Source organism: Ambystoma mexicanum, chromosome 1q (genome assembly GCF_040938575.1).
Source record: "Ambystoma mexicanum isolate Mex_15411 chromosome 1q, UKY_AmexF1_1, whole genome shotgun sequence".
Lineage (NCBI taxonomy): Eukaryota > Metazoa > Chordata > Amphibia > Caudata > Ambystomatidae > Ambystoma > Ambystoma mexicanum.
In genome coordinates this window covers 1,214,221,975-1,214,237,802 of record NC_090922.1, presented here as the reverse complement: position 1 = coordinate 1,214,237,802, position 15,828 = coordinate 1,214,221,975, and the positions used below count along the sequence as shown (strand labels likewise).

The 15,828-nt window shown below is 45.5% G+C and overlaps 1 protein-coding gene across 2 annotated transcripts in view; it reads left to right on the top strand.

The window, feature by feature from the left end:
- PDE4B (phosphodiesterase 4B) overlaps positions 1-15,828 on the top strand; it is a 2,420,935-nt gene that overhangs the window by 529,569 nt on the left and 1,875,538 nt on the right. The window lies entirely within an intron of this gene.

The window sequence follows — 15,828 nt, the reverse complement described above, 5'->3', positions numbered from 1 at the left end:
CAACACATTCAAGCTTTGTGTACATCCTCATATGCCATTTCTCCCTATCTGTACTCTAATGCAATACTTTTCGGTGTATAGGTGGCTCTTCCACCTAACAGCCCAAACTAAAGAGGACCATGCGAACACGACAACGGTTGTTTAGGGCACTGCTTATGGCTAGAAAAGTAATATTCACGGAGTGGAAGGCCCTTCCAGATGGGTGAGCTAGCGAGTCTCATTTTACTGACTGCCAATAAGAAAGTGTCTTACATACGGAAAGATGGGCGGGGGTAGTAGAGTCTGTGGGCAAGGCCTTTAATTACCTGTAGGACCTCTCTCAGTCCTATCCAGCCTTTGTCTCTGTCACTCACACGTCTTCGAACTCCCATTATTGTTGTGACTTTGTATATAGTACCTGTCATGTGTATTGTGTGTAAATACTCCCTGCTGATGTTGGGTCCAAATGAGCCTAATCACATACTTTGAACATCCTTTAATTGGCTTGGCCCACAGGATGCTTTTTTGGTTTGTTTGTTTTATTATTTATAATGCGCGCCAGACCCGGGGGTAACAGAACGTGTACTCCAACTTTAATATTATATGATAGTTTCTTACGGGCAACACAGTGGAATGATGTATATGCTCAAAGATACCGAAGAAGCTTCATTGCCTTGTATTGCAGCTATAAGAGTGCCCTTAATACAAATGATCCTGGGGGGTGAGAGGCTGAGTCAATAAATAAATAATGTAAATGGTGCAACAGTGGCAACAGTGAGGGATGCAGGTTTTGGTGAAAAAGAGAGAAAATGCCTCCTCAACGGATGCCAGAGAATATATTTTCACTAGTTTGCGATCAATGGGTGGGGAAGGGGCATCAAGATCTCAAAGTGCCCCTGGAGGGACTGATCTCCTTGCCCGCGGCTTCCTAGCTCCACATCGCTGCTGGTAACATAGTCATCGCTGACCTTCCCACAGTCAGAGGAACCACGCTGCTTACAGGGAAGCTGTTTTATAACAAACGGAAGGTTTGTTGTTGGAAGGGGCACCCACCCATACCGCTTTTGCAATGCACCCTAGTCTTGACCGACAGCAACCTGTGCCCTGTCTATCAATGCACCCCTGTCCTGGCCTGCAGAAACACTCAAAGCTCCTATTCTGGGATCATACACAATTCTACCAATGGACCTCAGTCTTGGTCTCTTCCATTCAGTTCTAGTATAACTCTCAGCTCCACCTTTGCACATCAGAGATGACCATGATTCCTGCTCTGGGATCACCCACAACTCTACCACTCCTTCTAAGTCATGATCTGGGGCATCCCTTATCATTCCAGGTTTGCATCATAGGTAGCATGATATCCTCCATTCTGCCTCTCTGGTAATATGCACCTCTACTAATACACTTCTATATTAATTAATTAATCTTAAATAACACGCTTCAAACCAGAGACCAGTGCGGGACGGGGATTCGAACCTGTGTCGGTCTGCGTTGTCTTGCTTCTATCCTCTATGCTTTAAAGCATCCCTTTCTTTTACAGGCTCAAGACCAATACAGGTCTATCAGGGCATCTAAACTCAATTGTGGACTGTGTCACACTTTCAGATCAGAGACCCGCATAGGGTCTTATGTACCCACAGATGTCTTCTATCACTGCCCTGTAGCAGCATGGCTTTCTAACTACTGGGTGTTCCATGAGGCTCTCCTGGATTACCTCAATCCTGACTTCTTTCTTCCAAGTAAAGGGAGCCATGCATCTCTGCAGAGTGGTGGCACAGAGAAATCCTGCCCTCCACACACCCAACTTGTTCTGGAGCCTCATGGCCATGTTGATGCACATCACCCCCATATTACAGTACTGAGAGCTACACACACACACACACACCTATATTAATGAACCTGAAGATCAAAAGAGCCTCCTGTGTAGGGCAATTACATTACTGGGGGCCAATATAACATCCACTCACTGACACCTGGACACTGATAACAAGTGTTACTCTTAGCCCAGTATAGACCTGAGATGTGTGGGATGTGTAGTAATCCGTGCCAGTATTCGAAATTGTAACCTTGAGGTTGCACACATTTCTCCCCAGCAAATGCATATACAGTCTGGGTCACCAACACCTCCTGTACAAGCTAAGAGGTAGAGACTAAGCTCTACCAAAGTGCCTCTTACACAGCAGCCAGTCTTCCTTAAGCAACCACTGTTTTTCTGTACCAGGAATGAGGAACAAATTGTACAATGCTCCTCAATCCTGAACTACGAAACGAGGCTAATTCATCATTGACACCCACACGCACCTCTGCCAGCGATCCACTGTCCTGACCTGGGGTCCCTGCTTCATTTGCAGCACACTGCTACTTCATCACTTACAGGCACACGCATCTCTGCCAGCAATCAGCTGTTCAGACCTAGGGTTTTGGCTCCAGTGCAGCACACTGCTACTTCATCACCTACTTCCACACGCATCTCTGCCAGCGATCAGCTATCCTAAGCTAAGGTTCCTGCTCTGGTTGCAGCACACGGCTCACCACTTACACCCACATGCCTCTCTGCCAGTGATCAGCTGTTCTGACCTAGGGTTTCAACTCCAGTTGCAGCACACTGCTACTTCATTACTTACTATTTTATTTATTTATTTATTTATTTATTGCATTTGCATAGGTACAGTGTGATTGAGGTACTTGCTGGTTACATGTATGAAGAAGAACACACTCTTCTCTGCAGCACATGAATATAATCGTACAGTGGGGTAACATAGGTGAAATGATACAAATGCAATGGTGATTACATATATACAACAGTGAGTCTGGTAGGCCTGAAATTATGTGCTGGCCTCAGGCAATGGGCTGATATTTGTTAAATAGCCAGGTCTTTAGGAGTTTCCTGAAATAGGTATGGGATATATCATTACTGATGTTGGCATGGAAGGAGTTCCAAAGCCTGGGGGCTGCAACAGTGAAGTTGGACTAACTGGTTCTCGTATTCTTGAAACAGGGGACAAGTAAGTGAGGTCTGGTGTTGGATCTCAGAAGGCTGATAGGTGTTTTTTGGGTGAGGTGCATATTAAGATAGAAGGTTGCATTTGTGCACGGTGGTAAGCGTTTTGTACAGAATTCTCGCTTGCACCGGGAGCCAATGTACTTCTCTCCTAGCCTGTGAGATATGGTCCCTTTATTTATGCCTAGTGCTGCTCTCAGGGATTTGTTTTGTAATAGTTGTAATTCGGATAGGGTTTTTTGGAAGTGCCTAATAATAGTATATTACAATAATCCAGTTTGGACAGGGTGAGTGCTCTGGAAAGAGTGATGCAGTTTTGTGTGGAAAGAAATTGGCGGCTGAGGGAAATCAGTTTAGCTGTGTAGGCTGTGTAGGATGCCAGCAAGCTGATGTGTTTGCTCATGGTGAGGCTAGAGTCCAAGTACACCCCTAGTTTTTTAACTTGGTTAGAGATGGGGATGGGAGTGCCATCTATGTCGATGGAGGACTAGTCTTGGGGCAGTTTTTTAGTTGAGAAGATGATCCAACAATGAGAATCTCAGTCTTTTCGCCGTTCAGGCAAAGACTGTTAGTTGGCAACCAGTTCTGGATGAGGGAATAGATTTTCTTTATGGTGATGGTGTCTTCATCTTTGTTTCCTGTAATTGGGGTGTGTATCTGCATATCATCCGCAAAGTTGGTGTATATTACTCTCATAGTATCCAATGGAGCAGAAAGAAGCTTTGTATACGCATTGTATAATGTGGGCAAAAGGCAGAAACCTTGAGGTACACCGAGGGGGACAGGAATAGGATCTGCTGATTCCTCTCCTATGGCTACTCTAGAGGTTCGTTCTGATAAGAACAATTTGATCCAGTCTGTTGCATTTTGTGAGAAGTTTAAATGTTTAGATAAGGTAAGGCACAGTTTAGGATGGTCAACTAAAACAGAAGTTTAAATGTTTAGATAAGGTAAGGCACAGTTTATGATGGTCAACTAAATCAGAAGTTTAAATGTTTAGATAAGGTAAGGCACAGTTTATGATGGTCAACTAAAACAGAAGTTTAAATGTTTAGATAAGGTAAGGCACAGTTTATGATGGTCAACTAAATCAAATGCAGCAGACAAGTCAAGTAATAGTAGAATACATAGTTTGCCTGAGTCTCTAAGAGTATCTATCTGATTTTTTAAATCAAGTAGAGCTGTCTCCATGCTGTGTTTGGGCCAAAAGCCGGGTTGCCTGTCGCCTAGTAGATGGTTAGTTTCATGGTGGGCTTGTACTTGGGTATATGCTATTTTATCAATAATTTTAAGGAAAAAGGGAACTGTTGTGATGGGTCAATAATCTGTGTGATCGAGGGTGTTTTTTTTTAGTAGTGGTGTTACCCAGGCTTCTTTCATTTCTGATTGGACTGAGTTAGTCCTGAAAGACGCATTAATGAAGCTGGTGATAATGGGAGAAAGGGTTAGGGAGCATGCTTTAACCAATTTAGCAGGGAAGTTATTACCTTTACAGTGTGAAGGTTTGAGTGCAGCGATCGTTTTATGAGTTCATTGTTAAACCGAGCGTTACTACGTTTGGGTTTTGGTAGTTTAGTTTTAAGAGTGGCTACTTCATCAATGGCTGTTTTAAGGCATGCGTGTTACAAATGGGATGTACTACCTGGATTAGAGGGATTGTTTGCTTGGTCCGTTAATACTTTGGTGAGGATGGGGGATAGTTTGTCATGGATGAGCTTGTGTGAATTTTTCGCTAGCACTGGGATGGGAGGTACAGACAGTACTTCTGGTAGAGACATTAAAATGAATTAGGAAATGGTCTGACCAAAAGACATCACTGATGTCTACAATGGATACTTTGGTGTTTAAGGTTAATATCCAGTCAATGATTCTACCTTTGGTGTGCATGGGAGATTTGGAAATTTGGGAGGGTTGCATTTCTTGCAATGCACCTCCTCTAGGAAGTGGGTGTTGGTGCTCTCTAAAATGTCTGTATACTGGGTATTTGATATTTTTGGTGCGAATATTAGATTTGTGCTCTGTCCATCGTTCCTTGACCTTTCTGGTAGATTTTCCAACGTAGTATTTCCCACAGGGAAAGCGCAGAGCGTAAATTACATTTTTGGAATCACAAGTCGCAAATTGTCTCAATGGAATTTTCTTCCCAGTATTGCCATGTCGGATATGGTCTCCTTTTATCACATTGGAACAATGTTGGCAATTGAGGCACGGGTAAGTACCATTTTTAGGTTTGGACATGAAGGTTGGATTTCTTCCTAGAGGAGGTGACCTACAAAAACTACTATCCCAGAGAGAACTTTTTTGGATACATTGTCTTGACTCACTCACCCCCCTCGGTATGAGTGAGGATTACTTTCTGGGCCCTTGCTTATGAAACATATACCCTCCATCTAATCACATGACTCCATAGTCTGAAATTATTTTCCACGTTTGTCCATAACATGTCAGAAGTTAGCTCTACAGGACTACAGTTGGCTGTATTTACATGTACTCTACTAATTAGAATATTTTTTTGAACTACCATTTGTCAAAATTGGTCTGAGCCCACACAGATGTAGCAGTCTTTCGGGTTCTTCATCTGCTTGGAAAAAATTGAAAAAATGGTATTCCCTATGTCTGTAATAAGGCTTTGAAAAGGCTGTGTTAAATGTATATTGGATGTATTTTTGAAAAATTGTTGAAAAATATGTTAAGATTGGGCCAATGTAAGATGTATTCCCTATGTCTATAATATGCTTTGTAAAAGTTGTACAATTGTGTTTAAGTTGTGCAATAACATTGCGCATCCCCTTTAGTTCCTTTGGGATAGACCTCTATTTTTGACTAATAGATGCAGAGAGGACGGATAGAGGACGGATAGATCCTCCACACTTTAATATGACTACAATGTAAGGCTCGATCCTTGTTATATCCTTGATTCTATTTTTACATGCAGTGACATCTTTTTAGTGTTTCGCACTTTTTTGCGAATACTTTTCTATTAATTAATTTACTTGATTCTATTTTACATGCTTTCGCATTTCCTTGTGTTTAATTCACCTGCAATCAGTTCCGCACATGCGCGGTGATACTGTTTACATGTTCTTCTGACGCCGGCGTTGCCGTGTCGTCAGATCCATGACTTGTACCTATCATCTCATGCCTTGTTTGGCACGCATGCGCGGGCGGGTTTCTTCCGCCGCTCATGTCCCATCACACGTCACCCTAAATTAAGGTATTTAAGAAGGCACACCATGAGTGAGCCACATCCTCCATACGCGGGATGCGGTCCACCATGGTTCCTCCGCTGGAGATTCTGAACCTGATCAAGTATGTTGTATGGATGCTGTCGGCACACTTGACAGCCCATTTTCTTCCTTCTCTGGTCTTTATATCTAATTTGTACTTACCTTCTGCAGATAATCCGACAAGCATCGTCCGCAATACCTATTGAGAAAACTTTTCTCCTCTTCAGCCAACCGTTCTCAGGGACTTTTTTAGGACCAGATGTAAGTGTAGACTGTTTTTTTTCCTTCTTTTACTGCAACACTAATTCACTTGGTTTGTCTTATTTACATGTTTTTATTATTTATTTAGCGTGGAGACGAGTGATTTCTCCAATGCAACCTCCCTTTGAACATCTTATTACCCTACTGCAACTATGTTTTCACCATAGTTGGTAAGTGTCATTCATTATCTTTTTCTAGGCCTATCCCACAGCCTACTTCTGTTCTCTTAGGAACTCAAAAATTGACTAGGTTTTTTCCTACTTCAGAGACGATTGGTTAGAAGGTTATTTGACTACCCTCTTACAAGTTATCCCACTTTAGTAATAGCTGACTGTATCCACTAGTATTACCACACTTGGTGGGCATACCTAACATAAATTGAATTGTTTCTTGCATTTGACATGGATCATTGTATGTCTATAAAATGACGAATGCTTGTACTGAATATGTAATGCTTATAATTAATGGAATAATATATGCAGATATACTAAGATGTACCTTTCTCTATCTTTTTCTAGAAACTTGTGAAATATGATTTTGCCCCTGAGGAAGAGTGTATACTTGAAACGCCTTGGGCCTAAAAACATTGTACAATAAATACTTTTGATTGTTTTTTATATAAACCTTGTGAGCTGTGTATTTACTTTCACTGCCCCATCAACTGAACTAAAGGTTGTATTATATGTTATGAAATTGATTATACAAAAAACACCAAAATTAATGATCTGCTCCACAGATACTAGACAGTGTGCAGGGGATGGGAGTTCCTAAATCTCTAGGAACAACCACATTTTGTCCTTCCATTTATCCAACCTAGTTGCCAAGGTTGAGCTTTTTCTCCCCCGCACCTCAAGCATTTCTTTAAATCTTAAAAGGTTACTTCAAACACATTTTGTTAAATTCTTTTCTAAAGTACCTGGGTGCCCTGGTGTTTTTACTCATCTTCTATGTAGGGAAGGGGCCATATTGACATGTGGACCCGTTTATTCAACTCCCTCAGGTCTGCACATAGTCTTCATTGGACGTTTGGTTTCAGGATCCCCAGTACTGGGTTGTTGAAGGTACTGTGGATTGGACGAATTATCCTACAGGATTCTAAATTTGTAATAATCTCTGCGAGTAACTCCATGGATGCGAGAGGTAACCGGTATTGTTTCACAAATACTGGAGCCATCTCGGTGTCCGTGGGAATGGTGGTTGAATCAATGGATGTGCATCCACAGTTGTATGAGTCCACTGAAGATATCTTGGAATTCCAGGAAGACCAGTTTTAGCTTTTGTCTTTGCTCAACAGTATAATAGGAATCAGCAAGATTGATCCTTTCCTCGATGATCTGCTTGAAACCGGTAAAGACTTTGGGCTTGGCAATTTCAGTGGTATCTTCCAGTTGGGTGGAGTGATCTCTTTTGATGGTGTGACGTGGATAGGGGATTCAAGGTAGTGGTCCCTGGGTCTGAACACTACCTCCTCCCTCCTAATGTCTCAGGTCAACTCTTCCACACCGTGGGGGCAGGAAGAGTACACCAGGAAATTACCCCCATGCCTAGTAAAAATCTTTTCTGGAGGAATACTGTCGCTGATGTCTAAACAGTCATGTGGGATTGTCCCCTGATTTCATTACCTAAATCAATAGAATAATGTTGAACATCAACCGCATTCCAATAAAGGGGTCTGCACCCAAAGTGATACTTCGAGGGTTGCTGTTATCAACCAATATTCAAATGGTGTCATGTTCTAGGTCTAGTAGAGGTGTCGGATTTAAATCCAAACCTTGTTGTTGGAGATGGGAATTTAGATTTATGTAGGCATCCTGGTGTTGAGGTTTGCTTAATTTTGAGTGTGCAGCAATTAATCTGACCGGAATGCTTTTTCAATGTTGTCAAAGCCCATGGGGTTACACCCCAGTCGGGACCATGCTTTACGATGAATGAGATCCAAATTGATTGTGAATCGGTTGAGAATATCACTTCACAGATAAAAGGCAGAAGGGACATCTCTCACAACCCAAAAGTTATGCTCTATGCTTTTTTTACCAATGGACATTTTTAGCATACACCTGCTATGCAGGAGATGTTTGGAATTTGGGGTTTACAGACATACTTCCCATTTGTCAATTAATTTAAATGGAGCAGTTTTCTGATCTTTTGACAGTTTCCCTAAATAATTCTTCGGTGATAAAGCTCCTTCCATTATTTAGGCATAACCAAGGGAGATACGGTTAACCACCCAAAGACAGAGGAAAAGGTCTTCTTATGAGGTTCAGATAAGAATAAACAAATATTAATAAGATCACTATCTACAGCAGTGGTCTTCAAACTTTTTTGGACAGGGCCCCCCTGAGCAAAATTTGGGCAACTCGGGACCCCCCAGAAATGCCAAATGGACAGTATGTATTGCGCGCCGTCACCTGCTCCCATCACAGTCGCTGGGCTCCCTCATCCCACTCCTACCCAGTCCCTGGTCTCTCCCCACCCCATCACACATCATGGGCTCTCCACACTCTGCTCCCACCACTATCGCATGGTTCCCGCGCATTGTGCTCCCACCTTAGTCCACGGGTTTCCCCCATCCCATTCCCAACACATTCTGAGGGCCAGTGGCGGCTGGTGATTTTTTTTAAGTGGAGGGACATAACTATTTCCCCCAAAAATGCCATAACGACCGAGCATAGTGAGGGAGCCCGAACCAATAAAGAGCGTTTCGGGGGGGTTTCCCCCTGTGGATTTTTTAAAAATAATGGGCTAAAATGTTGCATTGTAGAGCATACTTTTAACAAAAAAATTGGTAAATAGCCAAACGGTTTGCAATTGGTGCTGGGGAGCCCAGCGGGCAGGCATTGATATTGATATTTTATTTCTATCGCGCTCGTACACAAGTGTTTCAGAGCGCGACAAGGCAAGGGAGGGGAACAGAGGAGAATAAAACAGCGATCTTACTAGGCTCAGTGACATTGAAAACACGCAAGTGCATGGGAGTGGGGGAGGGGAAAAGTGCATGCAAGGGAGGAGAAGTGGAAAGTGCGAAGCAGAGGAGAAACAGATAAATAACTATAAATAAATAATAAAGGCAACACACGTTGGTAGTGCAGCCAGCAATTTGCAAGTGCTACGTTTAAGGCAGCAGACAGGGTAGGTCTGATAAGTGCAGGAAGAAAAAGGGGGGGCTGTATGGGTACAGATACAGACCCCAGTGCAAAGGGTGGCCCGGAGGAAGTGGGGGAGGGTGGCAGGGTGAGCAGGTACCTGGGCCCAGAGGGTGGCCAGGTGTACGGTGCCAAGAGAGAACAGATCAGCAGGGGAAAGGGGGAGCGAAGGCAGAAGAAAAGAGGAAGGTCTTGAGGTGCTTCTGGAACCGGAGATGATTCCCAGCCGAAGACAGAGATCTACCCCCAGCTCGTTTCTTTGAAAAATGACTGACCCTGAGGGAGTTGGAGGTAAAGGAGCAAAGAGCGTGAGAGGGGAGTTATTTGCGGAGGGATAGGTGAAGGTATTTTGGCCCCAGGCCCCAGAAAGCCTTGCGGACTATGCAGAGGGATTTGAATGATAGATGTCCAGTAAAAAGATACCATCCCTGTCCGCTGGGCCCCACTGGTCCTAACACAATAAACATGATTATGTGTGTATGCAAAGCGCTGCACATTCATACAGCAATCATTCTATCATTCACATGAGTATCCATCACCCTACACTCACTCATAACATAAGCATACACGAATCCATACACATGTTTAAATAAAAACAATGAACATAAACGTACCTTCTGCATTGGCCTGTGTGTGGTTGCAGAAACGGCCTGCTCCAGGCTGCTCTGTCCGTATGTCCGAGGAGGCGCAGGAGCTCCCCCTCGGACATACAGACATGCAGTGCCCCAGCCAGCATTTCCAATGAGCTATGCAATGCTGGCAAAGCAAAACGCCCCAGCACTTGCACGGCTCAGTGAGCATGTGTGGCTGAGGAACTAAAATGAACTGTCCAAGGGAAACAGTGTTTCCCTTTGACAGTTCAGCCAGCCCAGGAGCACTCCATTAGCTGGAAAAAGCAGTTGAGGGAGTGCTCACTGTTTCACTGGGCTGACTCCTTGGCTCCTCCATAATGGGTGAGGGGCCACTGGATGGGCGTCCCCTCACCATTATGGATGAGCCACCAGGCTCGGACAGGCCTATAGGGCAATGCCTGTACCAAAAATGTAAAATGCTAGTGTGGGCCAGTCAAAATGGGCCACCATTTTGGCCAATGTGGACCAGTTTTTTTTTGTGGACTATGCAGTTAGTAATTTTGACCATTGTTGCTGAATATATCACTATTTACTTCCATTTGAACACAGAGCACCCCCTTGGGTACTATTGAAACAGTGGGCTTCATTACAACTCTAGCGGTAGCTGTGCCGGTAAAACGAGCACGGCTGCCGACGGAGTTGCATCCGGGTCTGGAATCCGCAAATGGGCAATTACCAGGTCATGCCGAGTTAGGCGGACCTGATAATTGCCAGTACCGCTAGATCCCCATTCCCATTTGAGACCCATAGGGCTCAATGGGAATGGGGAGCTCGGATGCACCGGCACCGTTAATAACGGTGCCGGTGCATCCGACGAACTGTGCTCGCGGGTGCCACACGGCCTGCCAGGTCAGACCTGGTGGGCTGTCAGGCACCCGCGAGCACACCTCTTACTATGGCGGTACGGTAGCAACGGTGCCGGTAGCTTACCGATCTAGGTTACCTGCTCTGTTTGCACCAGATCTAGCTCACCTAGAACGCAGACTAGGAACCCCTAGGCCATGGGAAGTCTGGAGCAATAGTAAAGGCTGTCATTTGAAAGGTACGGGCGTTTCCCTGCAGTTTCTGGGCACCACCAACGGCATGGCAGATGGAGCGCACAAGCGTAGCACCCCACCAGATTTACCTAAGTGCCATGCGCTGCGATGCACACAAGTACTCCAGCTACGAGAGTCTTGTTAGCATCTTAGTTTGCAGTCCAGCGTGTAGTGCTTACAACAGAGAGGGGAGCCCCGGCAACTCCCACAAGCCACCTTTTACACAGTTCAGGGATACACCAGCCACTGCCAATGGACCCACCAATCAGAGTACAACCATTCTGCCAGTTGCATGTAAGGGCTCCCCAGCAGTGTTCGAAGTTGGTGCCTTGCAGGGCATGGGATTACCCAAGGTTGCATAACATATGTCCGTTGCAGCAGGGTATCGAAATAGGGGGCGGGAGGTGGAGACACAAGACATGCTATAAATGTTCAAACTCAAGATGACTTTCATGATGTTTAGTTTAGGACTTGCTCACTTACACATTGCCTCGTATTGCTTTTATAAGACTGTGCTCAATCAAATTATACTGAAAAAACAAATCAATCAATAAACAATGGGAGGGATACGTAAATGGAGGAACAGTCACTGAGGCAGGTTGTTGTGCCCGAGAGGGCTTGAAGGGCTCGTTCATGGGTGCCGGTCACTAGCATGTCACTACTTTGCAGTGTGTGAGGTGGGCAGGCAGACCATGATGAGCCTGCATGCCTGGCCCCCTGATGGAAGAACAGATACACTGTGGCTTGGTTGGCCAGCATCTGGGGACAGAGCCACACATTAGCATGGGATGGAGTCCTCCAAGATTGTGGACGCTATAGGCAGAAGACAGCAGTATGCCGTGATGCTAAGTCCAGGGCACTCGCGGGAAAGGGGCACTAAAAAAAGAGCTTGTGAAATCTCTCACATGTGAGGTCAGAGCATTTACTTTTGAATAATCATGAACAGGCTACAGCAACATACGTACAGTAGCAGAAGACATTGCCTGTCCCCATCAATACACCGCAAGACAGGTCCAAAGGCATAAGAGCTCTGGTCAGAATTTAGAAGGTTCACAATTCCATTTGTTTGCATCTCTTTGCGAAACTAAAGCCCATAGCGCAGCCCCGTGGGGGCTAGCAGCGTAGGCATAACAGCGTGGAGGTGGTGAGCACCCCCTCCCGCTTTCTCAAAAGTGAGGCTCAGACAGGAAGTGGGGCCGTATACATGGCCCCTATAATTAGAGCGCATGCAGGGGGAGCGGCCTATTTCCACGCCCGCTCCCCTGTAGCGGGTCAGCGGCCTTGTTATGCCACAAATGTGAGAAGTTGGTCTGGCCTCAGTTATTTAGACAAGTTGGGCTACAATGGGATGGTATGTAGCTTACCGGATGGGGGACGGCGAGTGGTGCGCGGCTGCCCATGTTATGTCCTCCGCATTGAGGTGAGGGAGGGACCCAATAGTTTTATTTTCTCTGAGGAAAGGGACGGCCGAGAAGATGAGAAGGAAATTTTCATCACCGACCCCTGCGCTTCACTATGTTTGTTCATTTTTTGGGGACTGTTGGGAGCAGCGAGGCAGCTTATTTTCGAGGGTTACCAAGGCCAGAGTGTGCAAAGCAAAGGCACAGCTGAGAACGGGCATGCAGGCACTTGTGGGGTGGGAGGAACAGGGTATTGGGGATCACCCCTGGCCTCACTCAGGACCCGCTTTTTAAAACAGTCCTCCATCCCCTCCAAAGTATGAGGCTGGCTTCAATGTTGGCAAAGCTTCAAATATCCCCCAATGGCAGTGCCCAGGATGGATGGGGACTACTGCAAAGTAAGCTATACAATTACTATGCATTTTACACATTAAAAGTGAATGCTTGCAGAGGCTCAGCTGAAGCAGCAACCAGGCCCCAGCCAGCCACCTCGCACTCAATCCGGTGGGTGGGGTGCGGGGGGAGTTTGGGTGAAATCAAGGAAGCCACAGAGGGAGAAGCCCAACCCTCTCCTAGCACAGCCACTGTGATTAAACATATACCCAAGACAAAAATTCGTGGCAGCGCTGACTATTATCAATATTTACAACTCAAATCAAATAAGGGGGGGCGGCTCAGCTAAGCTTTGCGACATCTGCAAAAGGAACATCATTTGTTCAGCCCTTCGCGCGCACGTTCCCTGTGTGAGGGAGAGAGCAGATGTTCCTTATTCATACCCAGTGTGTTGCCAAATAAATGAAGTTATAGAATATTTGCAAAAGTAATTTTCTTAATGTTCCGTCGAGTGTGCGTCTTTACTAAGGCGCATTAAAATGCACGATAACACGTGAATGCTTGTATCGACAGGTGACGTACTTTCAGCTTTTTTTGTTCATATAAGTAGGCAGGGAGTCAAAAGAACAATCTCACAAGAGGTTTAGAGTGGAATACCCATGTTACATCGTAACATGCTCTAGATAAGGGGTGTGCGGTCAGCCCCACTCGACAGGACATGTAGTTTATTTGGCACCCCCGTAACGGAACATCACATTTGGACACTTAAAGAACGTTTGCAGAAGTTCTGGGTCCGGTACTGATGCGTTTTCAACATGTAGTCATCTCTGCACGTATAAGCTATCTTTAAAAACAAAACAGCCACACATATAGACATCATTGTAAGGCATGTCCCTGTCATGGTACGCATGCATCACCCTCATGACTACTAGTTCGTAAACAGAGCCATGCATTTGCGGAAAAAACAACTCTACATACTGCAGGTCTTTATAAGAAATGTATGTTGAAGAATCCAACACGTTTCTTTCCTACAACAATCCGGAAATTCTTCGTGGGTGCGGGGAATTAGCTGTGGCACTGGCAGACCAAGAGGATGGTAAATTCAGGGTACCTGGAAACTTTTTTTTAAACAACTACAAGACAATGCTTAGCCCTAACTTTTGGTAGTGCCGGAAATGTCAAATTCTTTGTGATTGGGCCATTACCAGAGTTCTCTCTGTCAGCCTCCCCGCTCCCTTGCTCCTCTCTGTTCCTTGCCTTCAATTCCCCCGTCATCCCGTCATGCTCAGGTCATTAGCCTGTGACCCAGAATCCCTCTTCATTCTCACACCTTCTCTTGGTATTTAATGTCATGATACCACACCACGCACATGCTCTCTCTACTTGAATTGGGCCATGTGTGGCACAGACAGGCTCTAAAAGCCGCTGCATCCCAGTCAGTGCTAAGGTGCTCCTCCTCTCAAGGCTTCTAGGCTGGGCTTCCTTACCTTCAATTGACCGCCTTTGTCCCCTTTCTAGGATCTACTGCTAAATGATTTTGCCTTTGATTTGGCATTCAGAAAGGTTCTCTCAGCACCAATACAATGTCACCAACACCTAAATGGCATACAGAGCAAATTAAAACCCATCTTTATATATGAGAGGATCTTGTTATGGGGGATTCGAAGTGCAACTTGTGGGACAAGAGGAACCTGGCCTTTCAAAGGGCAGATTCACTAACACAACAAAGAAATGGTGTAACGTCTATCGGCATAACTGACACCAATTGAGTAGAAGGACTTACCACCATGCTTATTGAATTGGAGGATCTTCCTCTCTGTTCTGTTGTAACTCAACTTAAATGGTTGTGTAAGGATGTGTGGCTTGGCTTCGGGATGTCTAAATCAAAACAAAAGGTCAATAGCTGCAAGGTTTAGAATTAATCTGAAACTCTGGCGCAGATCTGGGAAACACTCCAAACCATCGTTTTGTAGCCTGCCAAGTTATTACAGAAGGCGGAAGGCCACATGCAAATCAGGCTTGGACCCACAGTCTCCTGAGGTGGGCAAAGCATGACTTGCACCTGGTCTTTCCCCTTTCTGTAATGGTTTGGTAGGTGACGAATGTATGCTTGGAGGGTTGCCCAGAGGGTTCTATGTGATGTCAAGGTGTAGATTTGGTTGCAACCAAATCCATCGCATTTTCCTTTCAATTTTGATCCATTTGGCTGCAAATTATGCGTGGGGGGACCCCCGCAGATCCCTCTTGTCCTCATCATCATATTTATTTCCCTTACCCACATATATGTGTGGCAAAATGCAGCTGAAAAAATGATATGGATTTGGCTGTGACCAGATCATGAAACCTCCTGTTACCTTACCAGCGGGGGGTGGCCTGCATCCCCGGGCTGGCCACTTCCCAACCCGGGGATGTGGCCCAGGCAGTGCAGGATGCTACGAAGGACTCCTGGGACTCTGGTGATCAAGAGCATTGTGCGTCGAGGGACTCCAGGAGGAGTCGCTCGCTTGGAGCATGGTGCCGGTGGTCAGAGGAGCTGAGGCAGGTACGTCAGCCTGTGCGGTTGCTGCAGGGGCAGGAAGGGGGCAAGCCTGATCTCACAGCACTCCCAGAAAACAGGATCATTGAGCTGGGAGAGTGAAGAGTCATTGAGTGTTCAAAAGTGGCTGTTGTTCACCCACAGCCAGTAGTACCTGGGAGGTGAGGGCCCCCAGCACTGGGGTGTGTGCCCGCCTCCCAGTTGTCTTCCCCAAGGGGAGGACTGGAGGAGTGAGGTGCTAGATTGAGAGAACCAGTGGTGGCAGACTGGGCCTCAAGG